At 43.5% G+C, this 23,159-nt stretch overlaps 1 protein-coding gene and 1 non-coding gene across 12 annotated transcripts in view; both read left to right on the top strand.

Moving 5' to 3' along the window:
- TMCC3 (transmembrane and coiled-coil domain family 3) overlaps positions 1-23,159 on the top strand; it is a 286,569-nt gene that overhangs the window by 245,217 nt on the left and 18,193 nt on the right. The window contains exon 1 of one of the 11 annotated variants that reach the window (XM_069584210.1): positions 3,003-3,271. The exons of 9 other annotated variants lie outside the window; for them this stretch is intronic. The gene's annotated coding sequence lies outside the window, so the exon portion shown is untranslated. Of the gene's footprint in view, positions 1-3,002; positions 3,272-23,159 lie in introns of those variants that run through there. One more of the 11 variants, XM_069584206.1, reaches the window with a different exon arrangement.
- On the top strand, positions 611-683 carry TRNAS-GGA (transfer RNA serine (anticodon GGA)). The gene has a single exon. It is a non-coding gene; the product is annotated as a tRNA-Ser (tRNA).

Here is a 23,159-nt window from a genome sequence, read left to right as displayed (position 1 = left end):
ATTAAATAAGACAAACAACAAGAGAGCTTTGAGGCGGTTGTAAAACAAATTTATATTAGAAACTTTTGTGAATTTTTTGGTGCTATTTTGAGACAGAGAACATGAAATAGGTATGTTAAGCTAGGCTGTGGATGAAAGAATGGGAATATATGAAGCTAGGGAGGGATCAGGAAACAGGGTCAAGTAAGACTGTAGCAAGTAAGTTGGAAATGCAATAAAATATCCAGGGACCAAGGCTAGGTTTTCAGGCTAGGAAGACAGCCAGTAAAAACTGGGTAAAACAAATTAGCGCCCAGATTTGAAGGCAAAACCAGGAGAAAAAAATGAACAGGCTTGGCTATGTAAAATTGAATTCTGTATGCCTTAGCGGTCAAATGTGAGTTTTCAATTTTACTGTAGTTTTTAAGTGTCCATTTTAAGAATTATAAATAGAAAAAGCAAAATGAACCTTACAAAGAAACTGTATTTCTTACATACACAGTATACTATTGACTTAACGTTAGGTTTAAGGCAAGACCCATTTGCTAGAGTTCATTATTTAACATTTAAGACATTTATTTGAATTGAAGCAGAGGATAGAGGCTATGTAAATGCCAACTTCATATGGACTTCCCTGGTGGCTCAGAGGTTAAAGCATCTGCTTGGAATGCAGGAGACCCGGGTTCAATCCCTGAGTCAGGGAAGATCCCCTGGAGAAGGAAATAGCAACCGGCTCCAGTACTCTTGCCTGGAGAATCCCATGGAGGGAGGAGCCTGGTAGGAAATAGCAACCCGCTCCAGTACTCTTGCCTGGAGAATCCCATGGAGGGAGGAGCCTGGTAGGCTACAGTCCATGGGGTCCCAAAGAGTCAGACACGACTGAGTGACTTCACTTTCACTTTCTTCAACTTCAGGGGACACTCTTCCTCTTAAATATTACAGTATAATTTTCCGAAAAAAAATAAAAGTCCTGTTATTTTCATGAGGCTTTATTAGACCGACACAGTTTTCTGTCTTCTGCAAACACCCAGTGCCTTTTCTGCCCCCATCCCATCACGCCCCCGAGACAGAATTAACTCAGTACCACATAAACCATATAACCATTTTGAGATCTTTGCATTAGTTATTTAATGTCAAGGGCAGGAAACCCTTGGTCTCTTAGACTGATTCTGACCTGAGCTAGCAGTTCAGATATTTGAGAATCTCTTCATACAAGGAAGTTCAAAAGGATTCGAAGAAAGTGGCTGACAACAGGGCAGCTTGTAATCTGTGGCAGAGGTTAGTACTCAACTTGTTATTAGCAAAAGCCATTCATGATTAAAGAACGGCAAGAGAGAAATATTTAATATTTGTGTCTGACCTGACATCAGATTCTTCGCTGCTCTTATTACATTCTAGGAGGAATTTCCTCAAATGAGACTACAGCCTCAGAAGAATTAATTTACTTGCTGGGGGTCAGCTACTCAGTGGCAGAGTGGGGTTTTGACCAGGTCTTCCTGACCCTAAATCCAGGCACTATTCTGAGTGAGTGGGCTGCCCCAAGGCAGTGTCACCCACAGGCTCTCGTTCTCTGTCTTCAGCCCCTATCTCTTTGAGCATCCCTCTGTATGCCTGTGCTGAAATGTTTGCAGGCACCTCGAGTTCATCTTGTCTGATGCTGAATTCCCTGCAGAGCTCTACCTCCTCCTGCCTGTCCTCAGTTGCCTATCTCATGAATGATGTGTTGCCCACCAGAAAGAAACAAGTGGGGTTTTCCTTGACTCCCCTGTTCACCCCCACATCTGATGGGTATCACGTCCTTTTGACGCTGCCTCTTGTGTATTCCCCCGGAGAAAGCAATGGCACCCACTCCAGTACTCTTGCCTGGAAAATCCCATGGACGGAGGAGCCTGGTGGGCTGCAGTCCGTGGGGTCGCGAAGAGTCGGACACGACTGAGCGACTTCACTTTCACTTTTCACTTCCATGCATTGAAGAAGGACATGGCAACCCACTCCAGTGTTCTCGCCTGGAGAATCCCAGGGACAGAATGGTAGGCTGCCATCCCTGGAGTTGCACAGAGTCGGACACGACTGAAGCGACTTAGCAGCAGCAGCAGCAGCCTGTGTATTCCCCAGACACTGTTCTGTTCTCCCAGGCACCACCCCTTCATCCCACCGCTACCAGCTCTTGCCTTGGGTCACTACTGCGGGCTTCAGTCCCTGCCACTGGGATGCATTTTCTCATCTGCTTTTTCAGAACGACTTGTCTGAAACAGAGAGCTCATTACCCTCATCCCTTTAACTCCGGCCACCTGTCCTCTCATGAAATCCAAACACCTTAGCATGATTTAACTGGAATCCTCAACGTCTGATCGCAGTCTGTTGACCCAGTTCCTCTCCTGCCACCTTTGCTGCACACTACCCGTCACATCTTCACGGGCTGTCTGGCTGGCTGATTCAGAACGCACCGCCTGAAGCACCTTTTGACTGACAAATCTCTTTCTTCCTGCCTTATACCAGCCTTGTCGCCTCTCCTGCCCTCCCCCGCCTGTCTCCCCTGGGCTGCCCCTCCCATATGCTGCCTTATAGCACCATGTACAACCTCCCATGGCTCATCAGCAACTGCCGTTGTTGGCCTTGTCTCTAGCCCAGGGGTGGGGGAGCCCGCTCTGCGACTGCAGCACGCCTCGCTGCGCCTGACACACCAAGGCACCGGCGAGCGTCTGTCTCATGAATGAAGCCACGGAAGGAAGGCTCTCCCGGCTCCGCTCACTGCCCTTCCCTCTGCGCTCTGACCACTTGCTGCTCACCCTGCCTCCGTTCTTGTCGGGGTTTCCTGTGTTCAGATCGCTGGTGTGTGTTGGCTCTGCCCAACTGAAGTTGGTTGAATTGAGCCCGTTTCCTAGTCTGTAAACCGGGAGTGCCAGTCCGAACGTCCCCCTAAATCCCTCTTGCACCCCCAGAGTGGTGTGATAACAGGCCTCTGTTCTAGTCTGCCTCTCTCTGAAAATACAGAACTGTATCTTTTCTCCTGGCAGCACACAGAGCCCATTTGTCAGCAGTGGGCTGAATACAGTGTATTACGGCTGGCAGTAGTATTGGTTACGGTGCAGGGCGTGGAGTTTCTCTGAGGCAAACATGGGAATACCCAGAGATATGTGAGCAGTATCTCCAAAGTCCAGGGTGAGTCATACGGTAGGAGCTGTTGCAGTATCCAGCCTGCCTGCCTTCCAGGCTCAGATGCCTCCCGAGCAGGAGGGTGAGCTGGCCGCCGACCCAGGTCTCTGCTCCCTGGTGTGTGGTGTGGTGTTTGGTAAGTCTCTTCCCTGCGCTCCTGTTTCAGCCAGGCTGTGTCAGGATGTATGGTAGAGCTGCGTGGGTGCTTGAAAGAGAGGTACAAGTTGTTTGGGGGCTTTTAATAGTTGTTTTTTTTGCTTGCCCTGCACCTTTCATAATTTCTCAGTGGATTTCTACATTCTTAAACTGCCGCAACTCCTAATGAACCACCGAACTCTTTACTGCTTGGTCCTTTAAAAATGTAAGTCCAATGTGTGTGATTTAGGAGGTGAACAAACATCTAGGCATGAGTGTGCCGGCTACTGGCTGGAAAAGAGCCAGTCCTGCTCCTTCCCTGTCATTTTGAAAGTGATCCTGGGTCTGAGCTTACTGAGTTGGCATCTGACTTTGTCTTTTAACATTCGGTCTGTTGACAAGTGGACATCGCCCCTTGAAACTTGAGACAGCAGGAAAGTGACTGCGTGAGGGTGTGTGGTGTGGTGCCTGTGGTTGGGGGAGGAAGTAGCGGAGGGGAGGCGCTGTGGCCTGAAGCACTAGGGCTGTTCTGGCCGCCCTCGGCCACCCCATGGCGGTGGGTGGGGAGCAGGGACGGTTCCGTTTCACCTGAGCTCTGCTTCTGAGAGCTGCTGAATCTCATGGGAAATCTGTGTTCAGTTTGTGGCTGTGCTCTTGCATCTATGTCCTAGAAAACTGTGGGGCTATCGCTGCAAATAAATACAAACTTTCTTTCATTTCTTGGACATTAACATATGTTGAACACATTTATTAATTCAGATCATTTTCCCCCAGTTAGTTCTGAATTAGATATTTGCCTGGAATGTCACAAAAGTAGTCTTTTATTTATTTTACTTGGCTGTGCCGGGTCTTAGTTGCAGCATGCAGGATCTTTTAGTTGCGGTTTGTAAACTCTTGAGTCGCAGCCTGTGGAATCTAATTCCGTGAACAGAGATCGAACCTGGGCCCTCTGCATTGGGAGCCCAGAATCTTAGCCACTCGACCACAGGGAAGTTCCCAACTGTGGTCTTATTGTTGGTAATGACGCCCAATCTTTAGAAGCTAAAACAGCTTTGGTTGGGGGGTGAGGGGTATGGAGAGTTAGAGAAGTTTGCAGTCATTGCTTAATCCTTTGAATCTTGAAAATTAAATTTCTGTTACTAAAAAAAAAAACTGGAGGGCTAGCTATTCTAACAGAGCATTTTAATAGTCTTATAGCATTGTGAGCGCAGTGGTTGGCAGAGATTGACACGCAGGGTTTCCGTTGGAATGAAAGGGGGAAATGGCCACCCGAACTGCTGGAGCACAGCTTGTGAAACAACTGTAGCTGCTGTCTGTGCGAGGCTGCTCCAAGGGGGCGTAGGAGTGGGACTCTTCTTGCCTGCTGCTGCTGGTGGATGGGCTCTTCAGGAGAAGCCCTTGCAAGCCTGGCTGGCCCACTCCCACCCAGGCTCTTCCTCCTCTCTGTTCCCCTCCTCCAGCCACTGAGGAGTCCAGTTGGATTGCCCAAAGTACACAGTTGAGTTGTTTGCAGCCACCTATAGCCTGGGGGAAATATGGGGCTTTATCCTTCAAATTCCTGGATGTGAGGCACCGAGGATAATGCCCCAGGGAGATTAACTCAGGCCCGGTTGAAGGGGGTCTCCTGAGGGCCTTTAAATCCAGATCACAGTTTAAGTAGGGCCTCAAATTTAGATTTTAAGGTAATACCCAAATAGTTAAGTGTAGATTCAGAAATAAAACGATAGGATTAAAAGAGGTTGTTATTCATCACATAAACATATTCAAGGTACCTATTCAAGGGTGAGTGCGTGCTAAGTCGCTTCAGTGGTGTCTGACTCTGTGCGACCCCCTGGACTGTAGCCCACCAGGCTCCTCTGTCCATGGGATTCTCCAGGCAAGAGTACTAGAGTGAATGGCCATGCCCTCCTCCAGGGGATCTTTCTGACCCAGGGTTGGAACCTGTGTCTCTTATGTCTCCTGCATTGGCAGGCGGAGTCTTTACCACTAGCCTCATCTGGGAAGCCTTAAACGTTCACACCTGGGTTGTTTTTTTTTTTTTTTTTTTTTTTTTTTACCGTGTAATTTGTTCTGTGGAGAAGGAAATGGCAAGCCACTCCAGTATTCTTGTCTGGAGAATCCCATGGACAGAGGAGTCTGGTGGGCTACAATCCATGGGGTCACAAAGAGTCAGACACGACTGAGTGACTAACACTTACTTGTTCTGTAGTTCTTATTTTCAAATGTTTGTAAATTGTAAAATATTGCACACACAGATATGCCATTTTAAAAAGTAACATGAGACACCCCTGTACCTAAAACCCAGGGCAAAAATTCAGGCTTAACCCTCTGACCTTCTCCCTGATTTCATATCACCGTATCACAGATCTCCTCTCCTAGGAGGTGATGCTATCCCAAGATTTGTGTTATCTGCTCCCTTGCTTTCTCTCTGCCATTTCCCCAGAAGCAATTACCACCCACAATTCCTAAGACATCCTTCTGGAAATTTCTCTACCAATAAAATACACTTGTATCACATTTATATGAATCCCACCACTGCCCCTCTTTTAAAGCTCGAGTGAGTGTGCACTACAGATGCAGCTCTGTATCTTTCTCCCTTAACAGTTTAGCTTGGGCAGCTTCCCATAGTAGCCTATTCAGATCCACCTCTATTTTGGCAACTGCATTGTTCTTCATTGTACTGGTTTTTAAGTGGTTCTCCATTAGTGGATGTCTAAGCTGATTCCAGAATTAGAAACAGATAATGCTGGGGGTAATGGTAATGGTGGTGGTACAAGGCAGACTGTCCTATTAGGAGAAGCAAAGAATAAGACAAGGAGGCAGAGACTTGGAAATACTTTCATTTCCATTTCTGTTCTTTAAATCTCTCAAAACTGTTTTTTAATGTTTTAGTGTGTTTGGAGAAGTGTATGGAAGGTCAAAAGGCCTGATGATTTTTTTTTTCTCCTGCTTGTCTTTCCTTCTTTGTGACGGTCATGATGGTGAAAGAGATTGTGATATTTAAGGATCTGAGGAAGAGGAGTGTATTTACAACCTATTGGCTAAAGATCTGGGAGATTCCAGTTCTCATCTCTCCTAGTGTGCAAACAACACCCTATTGTAACAGGATTGCTTGTTATAACCTGATTAGCAGAACTTTCTTAAGATAATTCATCTATTTGAACTGTGAAGGGGTTTCATTATACAGAGCTTATCATTGCATTGATATTTCTCTAACAGCGTCGGTTGTCTATCCAAATACTCATCTTCTTTCCTTTCTCCCTGGCTGGCGGAGCCAGCACAGTAGAGGCTGAAAATATTAGGTACTGCTTCCACAGCCTCCCTTGCAGCTAGCTCAGGGGCATGGGACTCAGTCCTGTCCAAAGGGAAATCTGCTGAGGAGTTTCTAGAAAACAGTTTCCTTCCTAACAAAATATGAAAGAAGAGCAGTGTACTTGTCTTTAGCTGGAAATTATCTATATGTGGTTCTTAAAACCACAGTAGCCTATTTGCCTCCATGAGAGAACTTGCAGATGCTCTGAAGATGGTATAATGAAAAAATGGAAAGAGCTTGGATCTTTGATAACATTTTTAAGCCTTCAGATTAGCCCTCTCTGCTGATCTTCTTGGTTTGTGACATCATATTGAATCTTTTATTTGGTTACTGAAATTATCCTGCTGGTATCAAATTTTACCCATAGGACATGCTGTCAAAGTAGAGAGCAACTCAGTTATAGGACAGTTGAGCGCCTTCTGTGTTCAAGAGGCAACATGAGGCTGTGGGACTATGAACAAGGGGGAAAATAAGGCAATTAATAATAAGAGGTAGTAAAGAATTTACTGCAACCAGACAAACTCAGACAATAAGAGCAGCAGAGGTTCTGAGTAAGCACTGTTTACTAGACTGGAGGTGATGAGAAGCACCTTTGGGTAGAAGAGGTTAAATTGAATCAGACTCTGAAGGAACCCCAAGGTTTTGGTAAGGAGAGAGTGGGGGATGGTATTCCAGGAAGCCTGAGGCTTTAGAAAGAACATAGGCTATGGACTAAGCCCCGAGCTTGAGCTCATCTGGCACCAATTTGTGAATTTGTCAAAGTCTTTGATTTCTTTGATACTCATCATGATAGATGAACCATAACTTGTAGGACTGAGGTGAGGATTAGAAACGTCAAACGTCTGTCATGCTGTTGGGCATGTGGCAGGCACCAAGGAGATGGTGGAGGTGGAAGGGGTGGTTGGTCGGCATGTTGGGGGGTGCTCTTGAGCACAGGTGAAATGAGTTAATAGAAGTGATCTGGGCATGTTGACCTAGTCAGAGATCACTAAGTCAAGTCATTTGGTCTAGGTAAGAGGGTGTGTGTACAAAGTCTGCTGCTGCTGCTAAGTCGCATCAGTCATGTCTGACTCTGTGTGACCCCATAGACGGCAGCCCACCAGGCTCCGCCATCCCTGGGATTTTCCAGGCAAGAACACTGGAGTGGGTGGCCATGTCCTTCTCCAGTGCAGGAAAGTGAAAAGTGAAAGTGAAGTCGCTTAGTTGTATCTGACCCTCAGCGACCCCATGGACTGCAGCCTACCAGGCTCCTCCATCCATGGGATTTTCCAGGCAAAAGTACTGGAGTGGGGTGCCATCGCCTTCTCCGGTGTACAAAATCTAGAGAGAGACAGATTTGGGTCAAGACATGGAGGACCTTGACTTTTCTAACCGAATTTAGCATCGGTCCCCAGGGACCCATTGCACGGGAGACAGTTTTTCCACGGACTGGTTGTAGGGGCTGGTTTGGGGGTCATTTAAGCCCATGCCATTTATTGTGCCCTTCATTTCTATTGTTACTACATCAGCTCCACCTCAGATCATCAGGCGTTAGATCCTGGAAGTTGGGGGCCCCTGCTGTAGACAGCCTGTGGTGATCACTGATGGGGCAGCCTAGAAACAGTGAGATGAGTCAAGAGACGGTTGCAGGTTCAGTATAGAAGACTTGAACAAGCAAGTATCAGATGTCGGAGAGAAAGGAAGGGTTAGGTGTTAGAAGATAAAAAAAGAAACTTAGTGATATGTGAGGCAAGGGGGAGAAAAGACTTAGCAATGAGCCCCCCAAGCCTGAATGGCTACTGTTTGTTCAGTGTGAAATTCAGAAGTGATTTGGAACACTTTCAGATAATTATATCGTAGGTTGGGTCAAGAACATTTGGCAAGACTTATTGAAACTTTTGATGACAGATGCTCTATTAGTGGTAAATAAATGATGATGCCCAAGTCTGCCGTTTAATCCTTGCCCAGTTATGTTTGTCACTTTCCCCCTTTTTATATATAAAGTGCAGCTTCTTTGAAGGATATGCCCCTTAATAAAATAAATACACCCATCCCTCTGATTAGGTAGGAGCACTTTGAGTCAGTCCTGTAGTATGAAGAATATGTTCAGTAATTGTTGACTATATGTTAATCTAGGACAAAAAGTGGTTGAGCAAAATTTTCTCTGACACAGGGATTGTGGTCCTTATGGATATATTTAACGTGGCCTCAGTAATAAAACATGAGTCAAATGAACATCTGAAGTAATGAATGACATCACAGGTATCATCAACTATAGAAATCAAAGAGTTTCTGTTCATCACATTCAGGATCACATCTTGGGCTGAATGAGTTTTCATAATTTTCTCAGTTGGTGAAATCTTGAACAGATGGTCCTCTAACATTTTGGAATGCTGAATAAGGTAGATGGACTGAGTCTGATTAATAAAGTGTACTACTTTGGAATATTCGTGTATAGTTAGCCGCCCTTTTAGAGTCTTAATAAGTTCATGGGCTTTCCCAGTATTAGGCAAGAGAATATCCCACCATTCGTATATCTTAGGGAAGTAGGCTTGAATAAAGCCTTTTAAGAAAGGCATTCTTCCATTTGGGTATAAAGTTAATGTGTTTTCCAATGGTAATTCTGCACAAAGCAGTTCTGTGATAAGCTCAGAGCAGGTGTCCTGTCTCAGAGTTTTTACAGTCTTGTTGGAAAGTTAGGGCTCTGAGCCAGGTACTGGCCTATGATTTGGTTTCAGTTCCCAGTAAAGAGAAATGAAAGCATCTGTCATCGAAATTTCCCAAACTACCTTCTATCCTTCACAGCCTTTTTCCCCCTCTTTCACTAATCTAATTTGGATTTTTTATATATTTTTTTCTTACAGAATTTGAGTCATAATAGATGGATAGTGTAGAGCAGGGTTACTGTGGTGCCTTCCTGCAGGCAGAAGAATCTGAGATGTTTTTGTAACCATGGCTTACAGTGAAGAGAATATAATTTGTAACACGCATACATTGAAGGATTTCTTTTTTCAATCTGTAAATAAAAGACAAAAGGAATTGTACCCTTCAGGGAAGTCATTTTTAATTCTGGCCTTTTCTTTCATCCTAGGTAAAATTTTGTCCTTTGCAATCTGTCAAAAAACCCTCTGATAAAGCACCAGCCGCTGTGATAATTAGTTTAGCATTTCAGATCCCTTGCAAAGAGATGAGTAAAGATGGGATAAATCACCAATCATGTTTCTGAGGCAGAATGCCTGATTTCCCATCATGTGATGGGCACTGTTGTTTTAGGGGAGAATTCAGCTGTCCTTAACTTCAAATAATTTTTTTTAATAGATCTGGTTGCCTGATCCCTGCTTCCCGGTAGTGTTGCTATGCAGTGCAGTGAATATACAGGCACAGTATTGATGGAGTCTTACAAATTCATGAATAAATCTTATGTGAATGTGAACAGTACATGAACCAAGTCTGAAATCCTTATGTACAGTAAGTATAGTTATAGCTCTGTGTTTCAAAAAAATTACTGAGAGTCTGAGCAGTGTCTGTTTTTAGGGTGGGGCTATACGAATGAGCGACTTCACTTTCCCTTTTCACTTTCATGCATTGGAGAAGGAAATGGCAACCCACTCCAGTGTTCCTGCCTGGAGAATCCCAGGGACCGGGGAGCCTCGTGGGCTACCGTCTCTGGGGTCGCACAGAGTCGGACACGACTGAAGAGACTTAGCAGCAGCGTGGTTGATTTTTTTTCCCCTACTCTTTTTGACATTTCAGCTTCTCTATTTCTCAGTATCTTATTTTTTATGATTAAAAAAATTTCCCAATCACTTAAAAAATCCCAGCTTCACCTTGCCTGCATGATGAAGTATCAAGTCTAACATGGTTTACATAGAGCCTGGCACAGACTGTCTGTATTCTTCAGCATTTCATGTCTCCTTCCTTTAGAAATTCTTGCCTTGCACTTTTTTTTTTTTTGGCCCTAGCCTGACTTAGAATGACCCATTTAGTTGTTATAAATTCTAGACATCTGAAGAAACTTTGTTTCCTAAATATTCTGCAGTCTGCCTCTGTGGACCCATTGTGGTCTCTCTTGGCCTCCCCTTCCAAGCCCAGGTCAGATAGCATCTTGGAAGATGCCTCACTGAAGCCTTCTGTGTCCAGTATTTCCACTTTTTTATTTCTTAGAGTACCTACTACATTTTTCTACAGTTGTGTGGCTCTGTGTGTCTCCAGCCCAAACAGTGAACTCCTAGGGTAGAGTTTATCATTTCATCTTTCTGACGCCAGCGCTTTTAGCATACTGTGTGGCTCACAAAAATGCCCATGAAAACATTTTTTGAGTGTGAGTTCTGTATCTTAGGGGGCCTGGCTTGGAACCTAAATTAATCAGTTCTATTAACTGTCATAAAAATAATTTGGTCTTATAAATGAGTAAGCCCTAGTTGTACTTGGTGTGGTGTGCAAAGAGGTTTCTCAGCCTCTTTGAGAAAAACTGGCTTTCTAAATAACTATCATGTACTGAACCAGGTCATTTTCAATCTGCATCAACATGGTATTTAGGATTTTACTGCATTTTGCAGAATGTAAGATAAAATATTTTTGCGTTTAAATCTGAGGTATTTAGTTACATCGTAAGTATTAGTGCCTTGCTAGTGTATCACGCGGATTTCTACTCTTTTTCTGTATTTGGTACATTTGCTCTTCTCTATCCGGGTATTAAAAACAAATATTTGTAAGAGAGTATCATGAAAATTTCAGAAACATTAAAAATGTGAAAGGGCTGACCAAAAGTGTGAATGGACACACCGCTGAAAATTCCTTTCCTGCTAGAATCGAACAGTTTCATATGTTAGTCAATATGCATTTATTGAATACCTGCCATGTTTTAGGTCCTGTAAAGATAAAATAGTAATTTTGACAGTAATTTTCAATTTTCTATGATTTTTTTGCATTTTTTTTTTTTTTACTCTTTTGAAGAATAACTTGTGGTAACGTGGTTACGTCTGAATGTACAGTTGAATGGCTTCTGCCTGTGTTGCACCATGTAACTATCCCTTGCATCGGCCTGGTCAGCATCTAGCACTCCACTGTGCCATCTTCTGGCAGGTCCTCTCTGCTTCCCCACACGCATAACCAGTTTGACATCCCAATCGCTGGAATCACAGAGCATGTCCTTCTTGGTTTATAGTTTCTTTCATTAAGAATGATGTTATTGGGATCCACTTATGTGGTATGTTAAAAACTGTTCTTTTTCTTTCTTTGTTTTTTTTTTTTTCCTTGCTGCATATTATTTTTAACTGCTTTTTGCTTGATTTTCATTTTGGTGAGTAAAATTCATTATGCGGAAGTGTAAATATTCAACGTGTGTTCATTGGTATGTGCTGAGAGCAGCCAGCTTTACAGACCTAGTAGTAATAGAATTGTGGAGAAGAAGAGCTGCAAAGGCACAGAGGTTGCAGAGTTCAGCCGCTTCATTTTCTCAAATGAGGGACCTAAGACTGGAGGGCTAACTAGACCCCAGGTCCCACGTGGATCTAGACCAGGTTTCTTCCTGAGGTCAGGATGCTGTGTCACAGTTCAGACTGGGTCATATGGGTGATCTCAGTCAACAGGAAAGCAGTCATGGGAAGTTCGTAATTTAGAAATCTGCAATCAGCAAGACTTAATATATTGGCCCCTAAATGGTAAGAATTCTAGTTACCTGGAAATTTCTGTCACTCATCTATAATGCTTCCCTATTCCGGTCAGTTAAACTAAGGCGTTACTGACTGACTGTGAAACTTACTGTTTTACTAGACCCAGTGCTTACAGGGAAAGGAAGGGGACTGTCTTAACCAATGTGCGTGTTTATTAGAACGTTTCAGTTCCAGTGCATCCTTTTGAACATTCCCAGATGTTACTCTTTTCAAGCCTTGATGAAAACCACAAAGATTATTCTTAGGATGAGAAGTCTGAAGGTAAATTCTGATTCTGTGATCTCTGCAAGTAAAAAATTAGTCCTTAATCTTATACCTTCCTGCTAAGATAGTTGTGTTTCACAGAAAGTTCCATAGAAAGGATTTTAAAGGAGAGATTAGTGGCTCATAGCAGTGGAAGATTAAATCCCTTATTGACCTACTGGCCAGGAAGTAACTACAGAACATTCTTCAGTATGTTGTTGTTTAATCACTAAGTCATGTCTGACTTGAGACGGCATAAACTGGCAGGTGGATTGTTTGCCACTGAGCCAGCCACCAGGGGAAGCCCCCTTCAGTATGTTAGAGTCTCCTTACATATAATTAGTAAACATAGAAACAAGTGGTTTATGTCTTTTTCTTAATTATAAAGCACATTTTTTTCAAACAAGATAGAAACCCATTAGTTGGTTATGAAATAGATTTAATGGCTAGCAACTATCATTTTATATTTTTAGATGGGAAGCTAGAAGGAAGAGTATAGCAAACACCCATCCATGTTATCAGATTCGGCAATTAAAATTTTTCACATTTCCTTTGTGTCTGTGTGTGTGTGTGTGTGTAGTCTTTTTCAAAGTAAGTTATATTGTTTCTGATATGTATTTAAAAACAAGGACTTTTTCTACCTAATAAAATTAACATACCTAACAGAATTAATTATGATTTACTAATATGCAGTTGTCATGTTAAATGTTTTAAAAGTGTTAGCCATGTTTTTTAAAAATATAGTTGCATTGCATATATAAAGATAAGTACTTGCTTTATAAAATTTATGTTTTGGTTATGTATGTGTGTGTACATGCACACATATGTATGTATGTCGTGGTACATGTGTATTTCTTACTGTGGTCTCATTCAGAATTAGGAATATATTGCTTTATAGCATAGGGAAGTTGGTTATAATAAGTATTTGCTACCCAGTGATATTGCCAGTTCTGTGCTGAGTATTGTGTGGCGTCTGAAAAGTGAATACTCCTAGTAACCTAAAAATCCAGCAAGAAAGATAAAACAAGTAGGAACCAACTGGACCGTATAAATAAGAGCCAAAATGAATCGGGAAGGATGGGACGTGGACCTCATGGAAGAGATCTTGAAAGAGTGGTAGAATTGGGGTAAGACAGAGACTTTTGAAATGGTGTATCCACTGGGAATGATGTAAGTATTAAGGGTAAAAAAAAAGTACAAAAACGTGTTCAGTGTACAATGGCATCGGGATCTGTCTGGTGGGTGGTTGGTAGAAAGGAGGAAGACAATGAAGAGCTGAAATGGGAAAAAACACTCAGATTAAGTACCAAGAGGAGGAAGAACCTGATTTCTGTATTAAAGTAAGAACCATTGTGCATCTTGAGTATCTTGCTTTAATGTGATGAAAGTGGAAGCTTAGAAAATTAGCGTGATGACCCTCTATGGACAGGACACCTTTGTGTAGGGTAAGGTAGGGGTGGGATTGCAATCAGCAAGACAGACCCAGAAATAGCGAGAAAGTGTCAATCTAGAGAGGAATTATTGCACAAAGAAATAACAGAATTTGGTGGCAATTTGAATAAGGGTTGAAGGAGAGAGAACCTAGGCAAAATTAGAGAATGTTGTCATTGATAGATAAGGTCGTAGAATTAACTGTAACCTGGCTGAAAAAAAATTCCACACTTTATCTATAAAGACAAGCTTCCATGACATTATACTCTCAAGAAGTAATTTGGGAGGCTCTTTAGAAAAAGTAGCAAATTATCATCATTAGATAAGCTCATCTAATACAATTTCCTCTTGTTTGGCTTAAAGACTTAGAGATGAGAAATGTTAGATATCTGTCTTTAGGTCTTAATTTAGAGTTCTGGTTTTACCGAAAATAGCAACATAGAAAAGTAATGAATTTATTTAAAAATTAAGGACCAGATATTGAGCTTTAAAATTTTAATCATTTAAGATACCGTATGGCATCCAGCCCCATCACTTCATGGGAAATAGATGGAGAAACAGTGGAAACAGTGTCAGACTTTATTACTTTGGGCTCCAAAATCACTGCAGATGGTGACTGCAGCCATGAAATTAAAAGACGCTTACTCCTTGGAAAAAAAGTTATGACCAACCTAGATAGCATATTCAAAAGCAGAGACATCACTTTGCCAACTAAGGTCCGTCTAGTCAAGGCTGTGGTTTTTCCTGTGGTCATGTATGGATGTGAGAGTTGGACTGTGAAGAAGGCTGAGTGCCGAAGAATTGATGCTTTTGAACTGTGGTGTTGGAGAAGACTCTTGAGAGTCCCTTGGACTGCAAGGAGATCCAACCAGTCCATTCTGAAGGAGATCAGCCCTGGGATTTCTTTGGAAGGAATGATGCTAAAGCTGAAACTCCGGTACTTTGGCCACCTCATGCAAAGAGTTGACTCATTGGAAAAGACTCTGATGCTGGGAGGGATTGGGGGCAGGAGGAGAAGGGGACAACAGAGGATGAGATGGCTGGATGGCATCACCGACTCAATGGACATGAGTCTGAGTGAAGTCCAGGAGTTGGTGATGGACAGGGAGGCCTGGCGTGTTGCGATTCATGGGGTCGCAGAGTCGGACATGACTGAGCAACTGAACTGAACCTTTTTAAAAGTTAGATTAAATCACTCATATACTAGGTCATCTGCTTTTGACTGGCATTTTAAAAAATGTATTTATTTTTATTTTATTTTATTTTTAATATTTATTTGGCTGCATCAGGTCTTTTTTTTTTAATTTTTATTTTTACTTTATTTTACTTTACAATACTGTGTTGGTTTCTGCCGTATATCAACATGGATTAGCCATAGGTATACATACTCCCCTCCCTCTTGAACCTCCCTCTCGCCTCCCACCGCATCCCGCCCCTCTGGGTTATCACAGAGCAGCGGATTTGGGCCCCCTGCGTGATTAAACTTCTGCTGGCTGTCCGATTTTACATACGGCAATGTGTGTGTTCCAGTCTCCTCTCTCAACGTGGCCCACTTCCCCACCGTCCCCACAAGTCTGTTCTGTATGTCTGCGTCTCCACCGCGGCCCTGCACAAGGGTTCATCAGTACCATCTTCCTAGAGTCCTATATATGAGTTAATACACGATTTTTGTCTTTCTCTTTCTGACTGACTTCACTGTATATTAGGCTCTAGGTTCATCCCTCTTATTAGAACTGAGTCAAATGCTTTCCTTTTTATGGCTGAGTAATATTCTGCTGTGTATAGGCAGCACAACTTCATCCATTCATTTGTTGATGGACATCTAGGTTGCTTCCAGGTCCCAATCATTGTAAATAGTGCTGCAATGAGCATTGGGGTGCATGTGTCTTTTTCAGTTATGGTTTCTCCAGGGTATGTGTCTAATAGTGAAATTGTTGGGTCATATGGTAGTTTTATTCCTAGTTTTTAAAGGAATCTTCAAACTGTTCTCCATAGTGGCTGTATCAGTTTATATTCCCACCAATAGTGCAAGAGGGATCCCTTTTCTCCACCCCATCGCCAGCATTTATTATTCGTAAATTTTTTTTTAATGATGGCCATTCTGACTGGTGTAAGGTGATACCTCATTGTAGTTTTGATTTGTATTTCTCTAATAATGAGCGATGCTGGCATTTTTAAAGAAGTCTTAGCTTTACTATTCAGGCTCATTGACACTCGATCCTTAAGGCACCTCCTGATGTGAGTTTGACACCCTGCTTGCCGTGTCTCTTCTCTGTGTGCAGCTAGATGCAGACACAAGCAGATTCCATGGGGTGGGGGCAGTGATCGGCTTCTGCTGGAAGAGCCTAGTCATGGCAACAGCAGCACCTTTGTGCTTGTTCTGGACTTTTCTGAAGTTCCCACGGGTTGGGTGTGCGTGTGTGCTCCATCGTGTCCAGCTCTTTGCAACCCCGCAGACTGTAGCCTGCCAGGCTCCTCTGTGCTTGGGACTTCCCCGCAGGTATTCTGGAATGGGCTGCCATTTCCTCTTCCAGGGGATCTTCCTGACCTAGGGGAATACCCGTTGTGGTACGCTGTGTTTAATAAACGATAGCTTACACTTAGACAGCAGTTATTCTGTACGAGGCCCTGTTCCAAGCAGTTTATAAACATTAATTCGTTTAATCCTCACAGTCAGCCTGTGAAGTCGATACCTGTTCCCCCTTTACAGATGAGGAGCCTGAGGCATAGAGAGAGTAAGTAACTACTTGCCCAAGGGGACACAATTAATATGGCAGAACTGGGATATGAACCTACATAGTCCTGCTCTGAATCTCTGCTTCTAAACCACTAATTTATGCCACCACTGTGACACAGTTAAATCTCTGTTTAGGACATGCAGCTTTGGAATCAGGGCTTTCCCCTGAATCTGAGTTGGCTAGTTGCTGCAAGTGTTATAAGTGGCCCTGGAAGGCTGTTGCCTCTGTTTGGAAATACAAACCAAATATAGACTTGGATTCTTAGAAGGGTCATGGTATAGTCTTTATCTTAAAAATCACGATCTACAATTCATTTCTTTGTAGTTTTCTTCCTCCAAGATTACAAAACAGTAAGTTCCTAGAGGACAGTTGTCTATGAAATGTGACTCTGGTGCTTGTGAGTTGTCTATGAAATGTGACTCTGGTGCTTGTGAACTGCTGTGTTTGTGGGAGAAGGAAGCCCCCTCTGAACTGCTTCTTGGTAGCACAGCCCTTAATGACTGCAGTATCCACTGGAGCTTTTGCCAGGAGGGGGAGTTGATGCACAAGCTGGCATGTTTCCCTGGCATTGAGAATCATCTTTAATGGTTGAAACAGGAGCAACCTACATTTTTTTTATTACCCATGGTGTCTTGGGATTTAAGCATACTGTTTTGTCTTACTTATTAAATGTTGGATTCAGAACATCTCCAGTAATTGCCTTGTGGCACCAAGAACTGTCTAAATCCATCTGTTAGTATTCACCCTTCTGGTTTCTCTACCATACATACTTTTTACTTTGTAACATTTAACAGTAACATAGTGACTTAAGTAAACAAAATCTTAGGGGTTGTAGGGATTATGGGAAACACATTCATGTCTAGGAAAGTCTGGTATATGCAGTAGGTCTCAGTAGCAGGTGGGAATATTACTAGAGCCTAGTCCTTGAAGCCAACTGGAATGAAAGCTCTTCTACATGCTAGCTTTATGACTTCAGAAAAGTCAGTTCCTTTTCCCAGCTGTAAAATGGAAAATAGTTGTTCTGATCTCAGATTCTTGAAAGGAAAAATACAATAATCTATGTGAGACATTTAGAAAAGTATATGATGCTTCATAAGTTCTTAAGCTGGAATCAAGATTGCCGGGAGAAATAGCAATAACTGCAGATATGCAGATGACACCACCCTTATGGCAGAAAGTGAAGAGGAACTAAAAAGCCTCTTGATGAAAGTGAAAGAGGAGAGTGAAAAAGTTGGCTTAAAGCTCAACATTCAGAAAATGAAGATCGTGGCATCCGGTCCCATCACTTCATGGGAAATACATGGGGAAACAGTGGAAACAGTGTCAGACTTTATTTTTGGGGGCTCCAAAATCACTGCAGATGGTGACTGCAGCCATGAAATTAAAAGACGCTTACTCCTTGGAAGAAAAGTTATGACCAACCTAGATAGTATATTCAAAAGCACAGACATTACTTTGCCAACTAAGGTCCGTCTAGTCAAGGCTATGGTTTTTCCTGGGGTCATGTATGGATGTGAGTGAGAGTTGGACTGTGAAGAAGGCTGAGCACCGAAGAATTGATGCTTTTGAACTGTGGTGTTGGAGAAGACTCTTGAGAGTCCCTTGGACTGCAAGGAGATCCAACCAGTCCATTCTGAAGGAGATCAGCCCTGGGTGTTCTTTGGATGGAATGATGCTAAAGCTGAAACTCCAGTACTTTGGCCACCTCATGCGAAGAGTTAACTCATTGGAAAAGACTCTGATGCTGGGAGGGATTGGGGGCAGGAGGAGAAGGGGACAACCAAGGATGAGATGGCTGGATGGCATCACCGACTCGATGGACATGAGTCTGAGTGAACTCCGGGAGTTGGTGATGGACAGGGAGGCCTGGTGTGCTGCGATTCATGGGGTCACAAAGAGTCGGATAGGACTGAGCAAGTGAACTGAACTGAACTTTTAAAAATAAATTTGAACTATTTTGCCAAGGTTCTGTTCTTTCTTGGACCCTGCTTTTGGCCTTTAATCAAGTCATTTCCTTCTTAGGCTTTGGAGGAAAGAAGGGCTCTTTTATTTTTTTGTTCCAGTTCTATTGAATTGTGATTTCCTAAGGGACAAGGAACTACAGTCGACATTGGTGTCCCTGGGACATTGGTTCCAGGACCGTCCCCCTCCGCCTTGGATACTGAAACTTTTGGGTGCTCAAGCCCCGTACTCCCCTCTCATTTCTGCCCCTCTTTGCCCTGAATCTTCAGATTCGATCAGCCACAGACTGTGTGGTACTATACTATCAATTGAAAAACTGTGTGCGAGTGGACCTGCGCAGTTAAAATCCACATTGTTCAGGGATCAGCTGTAGTCTTGATAATCTTGCTGGCACATTGAATAAATTATTTTTTGAAGATTTTCATTTAATGCAGTACAAGACTCTTTCCTTACATGCCACCACAAATGATGGATTGAGTTGAGACATGGATATGTTAGGAACAGACACCTAATTCTCTGTGACAGGATGGTAACCTCAGGCGAAATGTCACTTAGGAAGAGAATACACCTCTTGCACATTGTGGGTCTTCAGTCAGTCAGTTCAGTCGCTCAGTCATGTCCGACTCTTTTCGACCCCATGAATCGCAGCACGCCAGACCTCCCTGTCCATCACCAATTCCCGGAGTTCACTCAGACTCACGTCCATCGAGTCCGTGATGCCATCCAGCCATCTCATCCTTGGTCGTCCCCTTCTCCTCCTGCCCCCAATCCCTCCCCACATCAAAGTCTTTTCCAGTGAGTCAGCTCTTCACATGAGGTGGCCAAAGTACTGGAGTTTCAGCTTTAGCATCATTCCTTCCAATGAACACTCAGGACTGATCTCCATTAGAATGGACTGGTTGGATCTCCTTGCAGTCCAAGGGACTCTCAAGAGTCTTCTCCAACACCTCAGTTCAAAAGCATCAATTCTTCGGCGCTCAGCCTTCTTCACAGTCCAACTCTCACATCCATACATGACCCCTGGAAAAACCATAGCCTTGACTAAACTGACCTTAGTCGGCAAAGGAATGTCTCTGCTTTTGAAAATGCTATCTAGGTTGGTCATAACTTTTCTTCCAAGGAGTAAGCGTCTTTTAATTTCATGGCTGCGGTCACCATCTGCAGTGATTTTGGAGCCCCAAAAAATAAAGTCTGACCCTGTTTCCACTGTTTCCCCGTCTATTTCCCATGGAGTGATGGGACAGGGTCTTAGTATCTATCAATTGATAATCGGTCACCTGTATTCCGCTTGGAGCGTCAGAGAGCCGTGAGACACATTAGTCTCTTGAATATTTGACCTCTTACATGAATCAAGAGCCATTAACAGTCCACAGTCCAGTCTGTCTTGAAGACAGTCCAGCAGCACTTCAGCTGCAGGTTCTTCTTGATCTCGGATGCAAGCAGCTGAGAGGATGTGAGCACGCGGGATGACTGGCTGCCCCAGCTGGCTGTGTGTCAACCATTGATTCACCCGGCAGATAACAAGGTCCTGTTGAAGAAGGAATGTGGGCCAGGACGCAGGTGGCCTAGGAGACATTCCCTCCTCCTCCAGGCTTTAAGACAGCAGGAGAACAGATGTTTCTCCCAAAACATCTGAACAGAACACGCGCTTGCCAGACCTGCAGAGTATGCACCTGAAGGGCGTACTTGTGGGGAGAGTGTAAAGGGGCATGGGGGAGGCTGTGTGAGAGACACAGTGTTTGGATTAGACCTCAGAAGACACCTGGGGATGGAAGTATGAGAGGTCGTGCTAGGGCGAGGAACCAGTGCGTGAAGCATTGAGGAGCTTATTGGCCGAGTGCAGTGAACACTAAAGGCTTTAGACCTTGGTGCACATGTTGGTTCTGTGTCTTATTAGCTGTAATCACAAATTATGTGATGGCTCCTCACTTCTGAATCTATGAAGCATCGGTAATGGCCCCTACGTCATGGAGCTGCGGGGATTCAAGTGAGAGTGTGTATCAGGCTTCATCCTCACTTTAGTGCTGGTGCGTGGATGTGCTCACAGTTGCATTATGGATGAGTCTGCTAGCAGTATAGGCTGAGAGGACTCTGATCAAGAATTTTAAAGTCTTTGCTAAGGATTTCACACGTTAGGGATCTTGAAGAGTTTTTTGAAAAGGACATGATCTGCTTTATCTTTTAAAAAGGTAATTTTATTAAGTCCAAGGAGGTCAGAGTTTTTATTTTGATTGTCTCATTTGAAGGTCCAACGTGACTTCACAGTCAGGTGGTTTTTCCATACTACATAAATAGAAAAATGTTGATTGAGTGCACTTTTCATGGACATTAAAGTTTGTTTTTTTTTAAGTAATGTTATTTATAATTTTTGTGAAACCAAAAGCAGCTTTTTATTTCCAATTGCTATCTGGTGGTAATACTGCTGGCTTATGTTAGAAAAAATAAAATTGCTCAAAGGAAGTAATTCCCGTTTTGCCAAAGGGAAAGAAATGAATATAGATTAGTTTTCCTTTGCTTCCTCAAAACTTAAGTATGTTATTTCTAAGCCATGTCTGATATCTAGTAATGTTCTGATTCGTTTAAAAAAGAATTAAATACTACACAGATCATCCAGGACCTGTGCCCCTCCTCCAGTGTTTGTTATAGGACCAAAACCAAATTAAACCCGTGGCCTGCAGGGAATAATTCAGTTATAAGGCTTAGGTTTCCTTGGGGAAGGTGCTTTAGGGCCTGAGTGTGTTTTCTGGCTCAGTCTTAATGTAGCATCTTTTCAAAGGACTTGGACCAGGTTGTGACACTCCTGTGGCTTTCTCTGGGTGCCCTAGGGAAGGGGGAGAGAGGCGACTGTGCCAGTGTGTGAGCTCAGTGTTCAACCGCATTCCCCCAGTCACATATGGGAGTGAGAGTCTAGTGTTCATCTCTTGGCAAGATGACACACCCAGATTCATTAAAGTTCACCTACCTCTCTCCACTAAGAGTCAGAATATGATAGGTAGAGTAGCAATAATATCCAAAATTTCAAAAAAAAAAAAAAAAGGAAAAGCAAATAGACTCATTGACAAATCTAACAGTTACTCTGAATTTGATTCTAAACTTCCTAGTATCCTAGCAAAAAGGGAAACTTGATGGTTGGTGTCTGATAGACACCCCTATCATATTCACTATTATATCCACCTTATGTATTGATCCAAGCAGCTGTACTTTTAAAAAATGTACTTATGTTGGAATATAGTTGATTAGCAACACTGTGTTAGTATCAGGTGTACAGCAGAGTGATTCAGTTATACACATACATGCATCTCTTCTGCGGATTCTTTTCCCATTTAGGTTATTACAGAGTATTGAGCAAGTTCCCTGTGGTATACAGTAAGTCCTTGTTGGTTATTTTATTTTTTTAAGTACTTTATTTGAAAGTTTTTTTAAATTGAGTTCATAAGATTATAGAGTAAGATGGGTCCATTGAACCTGTGGTCCAGATACTGATATACAACTAAAGTACCTGAGTTGAGGCTTCCACAGGGGTCACACAGCAACTCAAGAGCAGAGCTGTTATTGTCACCCAGCCTTCTGATCCCCAGTCAAGTGGTTATCTGTTTTAAGTATAGCAGTGATACATGTCAATCCAAGACAAATTACTTTCCCTTTTGTGTAGGCCCCTAGGATGAAGAGAGCGCAGATTGCAATGAAAAGTAAGTTGGGTACATCCTCAGGCTGCTGCTTTTAAAAACAGGCATTAGGCCAGATGAGATTTCCAAGGATTCTTCCCTCTTGAGAGTGACTTCTGCTGCAGGTCACTGCCCCTGGTGTTAAGTTATCCATCATTGTGTGTCTGAGAGGGAGATGCGTTTCCCTCTCTCACCTTGTTCAGCTTGGAGGTGCTGAAAGACACCAGGACACGGCTGGCTTTGTAGTTAGCGTTCAGAAGCTTTGCTCAAGTATGTGGCCCTCCCGAGAACACCCACCCTCTGTGTTTTGAGGAGAGGAGGCAGTGAATAAAGGCTCCAGGAAAAGGAGAAGGCTGGGCCCCGGCCTAGCAGGAGCTAGGCTGTCTGCCCCAGACTGCCACTGGCCACCGCTCTGCTCTGCCCGCTGGCTCAGGACCTTGGCACCTGCCTTCTTCTGAGCTGCCTCTGCTCCCTCGGTTCCTGGGGGTGGGGAGGTTCTCCTGCAACAGAATATGGTCCTCCCCTGTCTCCCTCAAAACGTGAGTGCTCAGGTCCCTTTCCTGGATCTGTTTCGCTGACAGATGCTGCCAGGAATGGACCGGGAATAACCATGCTGGGGACAGATCCCTGAATCCCTCCGAAGTTGTTAGGTTGGCGCCTGGGACTTCCCACTCACCCCTTCCCTCCGTTTGTTCTGAGTACAGGAACTAAAAGCCTCAGTGACGTTTATTCTGTGTTTAGTATTAAAACTGGGGCTTCCTGTTTCCCCGTCTTCAAAGCTCCCCATCCCACGTCTCCCCACGAGAAGGAACTGTGGTGGTTTCTGCCGCACAGCGTGGTGATCAGCCATGTGTACGTGTCTGTCCCCCCCCCCAGTCTCACC

Source organism: Ovis canadensis, chromosome 3, assembly GCF_042477335.2.
Source record: "Ovis canadensis isolate MfBH-ARS-UI-01 breed Bighorn chromosome 3, ARS-UI_OviCan_v2, whole genome shotgun sequence".
In the NCBI taxonomy this organism is placed as follows: Eukaryota; Metazoa; Chordata; class Mammalia; order Artiodactyla; family Bovidae; genus Ovis; species Ovis canadensis.
Note: the sequence above shows the minus strand (reverse complement) of the source record. Positions and strands in the feature narration are given on the sequence as shown.